The sequence below is a fragment of the Punica granatum genome, chromosome 7 (assembly GCF_007655135.1).
Source record: "Punica granatum isolate Tunisia-2019 chromosome 7, ASM765513v2, whole genome shotgun sequence".
Classification (NCBI taxonomy): Eukaryota; Viridiplantae; Streptophyta; class Magnoliopsida; order Myrtales; family Lythraceae; genus Punica; species Punica granatum.
In genome coordinates this window covers 20,108,370-20,114,965 of record NC_045133.1, presented here as the reverse complement: position 1 = coordinate 20,114,965, position 6,596 = coordinate 20,108,370, and positions in this window count along the sequence as shown.

The following is a 6,596-nucleotide window of genomic DNA, read 5'->3' as shown; positions in this document are numbered from 1 at the left end:
GCATAACAGGCCACTTCCATTGCACAAAAATAAGAAGATTACCAGAGACTGAAGGTCGAGGGGAGGTTTGGGTAGATACATCGGCAGACGCGGAGGGAAGCAAGGTTTGAGGAGCTGGTCCTATAAAAGCAGAGGACGGAGGCGAGGATTGATGGACTATACATTTAAAATACATCCAATTAACATGCAAGCATAACAGGCAATTAGCCAATCATTAGAATAATCCAAAAACAGTCCAAAACATAAGATTCAACATTAATGTAGAGAACTTCGATTATCAAGATATCATAAGCTTACCGGAAGCTGAAGGTGGAGGCTAGATTTAGGGAGCTGCTTCGGTTGAAGCGGAGGATGGAGGCAAGGTTTGAGAAGCCGGTCCTATAGAAGCAGAGGACGGAGGCGAGGATTGAGGGACAATACAGTTAAAACACATCCACTTAGCATACAAGCATAACGAGAAATTGGTAGAATGTCCCTAGCAATTTTGTCCCTAGTAATTATCCCATTTGGTAGAATGTTAAATTTAATGAAGTCTATTAAAATTATGTTTTTGCTCCTATTATTATTATCCCGCAATTAAACTACTACGTTTGTCCTAAACAATAACCGCAACAGCAAAATAAATAATAATAAAACACTAAATAAAAGTATATTGTGATAATAATGTAAAATTACACTAAATAAAGTCTCATAATCCATATACTTAATATATATGTAGATACATATATATTTATATGTATACATGCATCTTCAATATTGTGTGATCGGCGAAAACCAAGTATTTCCATAATAACTAACATATACGTAAATACATACTTAATATGCATGTATATACATGCTTAACTTGTCTATTGTGATAAGAATGTTAAATTACACTAAATAAGTCTCATAAAGCATATACTTGATATGTATATAGATACAGATATATTTATATGTATACACATATCTTCAATATTGTGTGAGCGTCACAAATCAAGTATTCTTATAATAACTAACATATATGTATATTCATATTTTCGTATATTGTAACGCATATTATATAACGTTCTCACCGCGAATCAAAAGAACCGAAAAATTACAGAAGCCGAAATCCCAAACTAACTTAAACATAATATTCTTCCCCTACCAAGATGACGTTTAGGGTGCTTTTCATGGTCAAAAAAGAAAACTAGAATAACAGTAACAACCTGAAATCCTACCGTCTAAGGTTTGCGAATTGTCTCGACCTATTCAACAGACGCTGCATCTGAAATTGGCCGACGCTGTTTGAGACGCTTCTAAGAAAGACGTGGAAATGACCGGCAACCAACTAGAGCAGAGCCTGTCGATTTCATCACATCCAATTAAACAACCATACAAGAGACAGCATTAACAGACTGGCATACGATTAAGACTAACACAACCAATTACCATACAAGCATAACAGGCCACTTCCATTGCACAAAAATAAGAAGATTACCAGAGACTGAAGGTCGAGGGGAGGTTTGGGTAGATACATCGGCAGACGCGGAGGGAAGCAAGGTTTGAGGAGCTGGTCCTATAAAAGCAGAGGACGGAGGCGAGGATTGATGGACTATACATTTAAAATACATCCAATTAACATGCAAGCATAACAGGCAATTAGCCAATCATTAGAATAATCCAAAAACAGTCCAAAACATAAGATTCAACATTAATGTAGAGAACTTCGATTATCAAGATATCATAAGCTTACCGGAAGCTGAAGGTGGAGGCTAGATTTAGGGAGCTGCTTCGGTTGAAGCGGAGGATGGAGGCAAGGTTTGAGAAGCCGGTCCTATAGAAGCAGAGGACGGAGGCGAGGATTGAGGGACAATACAGTTAAAACACATCCACTTAGCATACAAGCATAACGAGAAATTGGTAGAATGTCCCTAGCAATTTTGTCCCTAGTAATTATCCCATTTGGTAGAATGTTAAATTTAATGAAGTCTATTAAAATTATGTTTTTGCTCCTATTATTATTATCCCGCAATTAAACTACTACGTTTGTCCTAAACAATAACCGCAACAGCAAAATAAATAATAATAAAACACTAAATAAAAGTATATTGTGATAATAATGTAAAATTACACTAAATAAAGTCTCATAATCCATATACTTAATATATATGTAGATACATATATATTTATATGTATACATGCATCTTCAATATTGTGTGATCGGCGAAAACCAAGTATTTCCATAATAACTAACATATACGTAAATACATACTTAATATGCATGTATATACATGCTTAACTTGTCTATTGTGATAAGAATGTTAAATTACACTAAATAAGTCTCATAAAGCATATACTTGATATGTATATAGATACAGATATATTTATATGTATACACATATCTTCAATATTGTGTGAGCGTCACAAATCAAGTATTCTTATAATAACTAACATATATGTATATTCATATTTTCGTATATTGTAACGCATATTATATAACGTTCTCACCGCGAATCAAAAGAACCGAAAAATTACAGAAGCCGAAATCCCAAACTAACTTAAACATAATATTCTTCCCCTACCAAGATGACGTTTAGGGTGCTTTTCATGGTCAAAAAAGAAAACTAGAATAACAGTAACAACCTGAAATCCTACCGTCTAAGGTTTGCGAATTGTCTCGACCTATTCAACAGACACTGCATCTGAAATTGGCCGACGCTGTTTGAGACGCTTCTAAGAAAGACGTGGAAATGACCGGCAACCAACTAGAGCAGAGCCTGTCGATTTCATCACATCCAATTAAACAACCATACAAGAGACAGCATTAACAGACTGGCATACGATTAAGACTAACACAACCAATTACCATACAAGCATAACAGGCCACTTCCATTGCACAAAAATAAGAAGATTACCAGAGACTGAAGGTCGAGGGGAGGTTTGGGTAGATACATCGGCAGACGCGGAGGGAAGCAAGGTTTGAGGAGCTGGTCCTATAAAAGCAGAGGACGGAGGCGAGGATTGATGGACTATACATTTAAAATACATCCAATTAACATGCAAGCATAACAGGCAATTAGCCAATCATTAGAATAATCCAAAAACAGTCCAAAACATAAGATTCAACATTAATGTAGAGAACTTCGATTATCAAGATATCATAAGCTTACCGGAAGCTGAAGGTGGAGGCTAGATTTAGGGAGCTGCTTCGGTTGAAGCGGAGGATGGAGGCAAGGTTTGAGAAGCCGGTCCTATAGAAGCAGAGGACGGAGGCGAGGATTGAGGGACAATACAGTTAAAACACATCCACTTAGCATACAAGCATAACGAGAAATTGGTAGAATGTCCCTAGCAATTTTGTCCCTAGTAATTATCCCATTTGGTAGAATGTTAAATTTAATGAAGTCTATTAAAATTATGTTTTTGCTCCTATTATTATTATCCCGCAATTAAACTACTACGTTTGTCCTAAACAATAACCGCAACAGCAAAATAAATAATAATAAAACACTAAATAAAAGTATATTGTGATAATAATGTAAAATTACACTAAATAAAGTCTCATAATCCATATACTTAATATATATGTAGATACATATATATTTATATGTATACATGCATCTTCAATATTGTGTGATCGGCGAAAACCAAGTATTTCCATAATAACTAACATATACGTAAATACATACTTAATATGCATGTATATACATGCTTAACTTGTCTATTGTGATAAGAATGTTAAATTACACTAAATAAGTCTCATAAAGCATATACTTGATATGTATATAGATACAGATATATTTATATGTATACACATATCTTCAATATTGTGTGAGCGTCACAAATCAAGTATTCTTATAATAACTAACATATATGTATATTCATATTTTCGTATATTGTAACGCATATTATATAACGTTCTCACCGCGAATCAAAAGAACCGAAAAATTACAGAAGCCGAAATCCCAAACTAACTTAAACATAATATTCTTCCCCTACCAAGATGACGTTTAGGGTGCTTTTCATGGTCAAAAAAGAAAACTAGAATAACAGTAACAACCTGAAATCCTACCGTCTAAGGTTTGCGAATTGTCTCGACCTATTCAACAGACACTGCATCTGAAATTGGCCGACGCTGTTTGAGACGCTTCTAAGAAAGACGTGGAAATGACCGGCAACCAACTAGAGCAGAGCCTGTCGATTTCATCACATCCAATTAAACAACCATACAAGAGACAGCATTAACAGACTGGCATACGATTAAGACTAACACAACCAATTACCATACAAGCATAACAGGCCACTTCCATTGCACAAAAATAAGAAGATTACCAGAGACTGAAGGTCGAGGGGAGGTTTGGGTAGATACATCGGCAGACGCGGAGGGAAGCAAGGTTTGAGGAGCTGGTCCTATAAAAGCAGAGGACGGAGGCGAGGATTGATGGACTATACATTTAAAATACATCCAATTAACATGCAAGCATAACAGGCAATTAGCCAATCATTAGAATAATCCAAAAACAGTCCAAAACATAAGATTCAACATTAATGTAGAGAACTTCGATTATCAAGATATCATAAGCTTACCGGAAGCTGAAGGTGGAGGCTAGATTTAGGGAGCTGCTTCGGTTGAAGCGGAGGATGGAGGCAAGGTTTGAGAAGCCGGTCCTATAGAAGCAGAGGACGGAGGCGAGGATTGAGGGACAATACAGTTAAAACACATCCACTTAGCATACAAGCATAACGAGAAATTGGTAGAATGTCCCTAGCAATTTTGTCCCTAGTAATTATCCCATTTGGTAGAATGTTAAATTTAATGAAGTCTATTAAAATTATGTTTTTGCTCCTATTATTATTATCCCGCAATTAAACTACTACGTTTGTCCTAAACAATAACCGCAACAGCAAAATAAATAATAATAAAACACTAAATAAAAGTATATTGTGATAATAATGTAAAATTACACTAAATAAAGTCTCATAATCCATATACTTAATATATATGTAGATACATATATATTTATATGTATACATGCATCTTCAATATTGTGTGATCGGCGAAAACCAAGTATTTCCATAATAACTAACATATACGTAAATACATACTTAATATGCATGTATATACATGCTTAACTTGTCTATTGTGATAAGAATGTTAAATTACACTAAATAAGTCTCATAAAGCATATACTTGATATGTATATAGATACAGATATATTTATATGTATACACATATCTTCAATATTGTGTGAGCGTCACAAATCAAGTATTCTTATAATAACTAACATATATGTATATTCATATTTTCGTATATTGTAACGCATATTATATAACGTTCTCACCGCGAATCAAAAGAACCGAAAAATTACAGAAGCCGAAATCCCAAACTAACTTAAACATAATATTCTTCCCCTACCAAGATGACGTTTAGGGTGCTTTTCATGGTCAAAAAAGAAAACTAGAATAACAGTAACAACCTGAAATCCTACCGTCTAAGGTTTGCGAATTGTCTCGACCTATTCAACAGACGCTGCATCTGAAATTGGCCGACGCTGTTTGAGACGCTTCTAAGAAAGACGTGGAAATGACCGGCAACCAACTAGAGCAGAGCCTGTCGATTTCATCACATCCAATTAAACAACCATACAAGAGACAGCATTAACAGACTGGCATACGATTAAGACTAACACAACCAATTACCATACAAGCATAACAGGCCACTTCCATTGCACAAAAATAAGAAGATTACCAGAGACTGAAGGTCGAGGGGAGGTTTGGGTAGATACATCGGCAGACGCGGAGGGAAGCAAGGTTTGAGGAGCTGGTCCTATAAAAGCAGAGGACGGAGGCGAGGATTGATGGACTATACATTTAAAATACATCCAATTAACATGCAAGCATAACAGGCAATTAGCCAATCATTAGAATAATCCAAAAACAGTCCAAAACATAAGATTCAACATTAATGTAGAGAACTTCGATTATCAAGATATCATAAGCTTACCGGAAGCTGAAGGTGGAGGCTAGATTTAGGGAGCTGCTTCGGTTGAAGCGGAGGATGGAGGCAAGGTTTGAGAAGCCGGTCCTATAGAAGCAGAGGACGGAGGCGAGGATTGAGGGACAATACAGTTAAAACACATCCACTTAGCATACAAGCATAACGAGAAATTGGTAGAATGTCCCTAGCAATTTTGTCCCTAGTAATTATCCCATTTGGTAGAATGTTAAATTTAATGAAGTCTATTAAAATTATGTTTTTGCTCCTATTATTATTATCCCGCAATTAAACTACTACGTTTGTCCTAAACAATAACCGCAACAGCAAAATAAATAATAATAAAACACTAAATAAAAGTATATTGTGATAATAATGTAAAATTACACTAAATAAAGTCTCATAATCCATATACTTAATATATATGTAGATACATATATATTTATATGTATACATGCATCTTCAATATTGTGTGATCGGCGAAAACCAAGTATTTCCATAATAACTAACATATACGTAAATACATACTTAATATGCATGTATATACATGCTTAACTTGTCTATTGTGATAAGAATGTTAAATTACACTAAATAAGTCTCATAAAGCATATACTTGATATGTATATAGATACAGATATAT